At 35.3% G+C, this 1,401-nt stretch overlaps 1 non-coding gene across 1 annotated transcript; it reads right to left on the bottom strand.

Annotated features, from left to right (window-relative positions):
• Positions 1-1,013: 1,013 nt before the first annotated feature.
• On the bottom strand, positions 1,014-1,120 carry LOC111753783 (U6 spliceosomal RNA). Its single transcript, XR_002788568.1, has one exon. It is a non-coding gene; the product is annotated as a U6 spliceosomal RNA (small nuclear RNA).
• Between the last annotated feature and the right edge of the window lie 281 nt (positions 1,121-1,401).

Below are 1,401 nucleotides of genomic sequence, written 5' to 3'. Positions count from 1 at the left end.
AACTGACAAAAGTAGTCCCACTTATTAGTTCTCCTTGGAGAGCCTCTGTACCCTCCCAGTGAAGCTCTCCCATGCCCACATTAAAGGCCTCTTCTTTTGTCTCCTTATCAATCTCCTTTTCTCTGAGATACTTTAGACTGACAGACAAAAATACTCAATCATTTTCGTGTTGGACCTGAAAACTTTTCACAATTTTCAATTCTTTCAGCTGTTTGTTCTCTGCAGATGTGTCTAAAAATAGCTGGAAATACCTATGTCAACTTGAGTACTTGGATACCTTAAAATTTTTCGGTCAGACCTGTTTAGTCCACTCACCTTAATCTCAGCTTCTGCACATTCTCAACATGGGAAAAACAGGCAAATTTTATACCAGAGTGTGACACACACGCCCTCTAGTCTAGCTACCTATGGGTTCTGTGTTCCCAACTGAAAACTTCTGAGCCTGGTCTTACTGTCTGTATTTATATCAATCTTCTGATCTTCTGAGATCCAATACCAATTGTTTTTTTCTTTTGAGCAAAATGGTTACAATTATGTATAAAAACAAACATTGTTTGTCTATAGTATAGTTTTCTAATGTGAATATAAACAATACAATTAATAATCTTTTACTAGAGTTAAACATGGTGAACTTCATTCATGGAGGAACTATGAAACCGAATTAAGTGCATTGAAAACATTGTATTCTTATTTTCATTTTTGCTGAAAGAACCTCCTAGGGTTCACCACTTATTGGCCCATGAAATGTGCTGATCCATTTATTTATTACCATGGCCAAATCCTTTCCTGGAGTTCAAAAAGAGGCAATAAGTAAGTAATGCTTCTCCAGGAAAGGTTGTTTTCTGCCTGGAGAAATTATTATTTTCATATTTGATCTGTTTTAATCTGTGAGAACAAGCATTGGCCACAGATCTCACTATATCCATACTGGTCTATCAAGAAACAGTCTTCCCTTTTGCACAGAGAAAGGAGGATAGTCAAATTTGAACATTAATGATAATTTCATTTTTGTTTTATATATGGAATGCTTCATGATTTTGTGTGTCATTCTTGCACAGGGCTTGTGCTAATTTTCTCTGTATCGTTCCAATCTTACTATGCATGCTGCTGAAGAGAGCACACTAATGATAGCTTCAACAGGAAGTTTGAATATTCTCTTTAATGTCCAAGGGGTGCTGGTCAGTGATGGGACTGAATTTAATTCCAGCATTCTTGACTAACCAAATCTCCTTAAGATCTGGTAAGGAAAGATCTGATTTTTATGGCTGCCTAATTTATCATTTGAAATTATAAACTTACTATTTATATTTTGGAACAATTTATTTTAAATATCAATTGCATTAAGAACAAGTAAAGAAAAGGCTGCTTAAAAATAGCTTTTCTCTCAGGACCAGGAATATG

The sequence above is a fragment of the Cavia porcellus genome, unplaced genomic scaffold, assembly GCF_034190915.1.
Source record: "Cavia porcellus strain 051 isolate PalLab524CR breed Dunkin Hartley unplaced genomic scaffold, mCavPor4.1 scaffold_21, whole genome shotgun sequence".
Lineage (NCBI taxonomy): Eukaryota > Metazoa > Chordata > Mammalia > Rodentia > Caviidae > Cavia > Cavia porcellus.
This window is presented reverse-complemented; position numbering and strand designations above follow the sequence as displayed.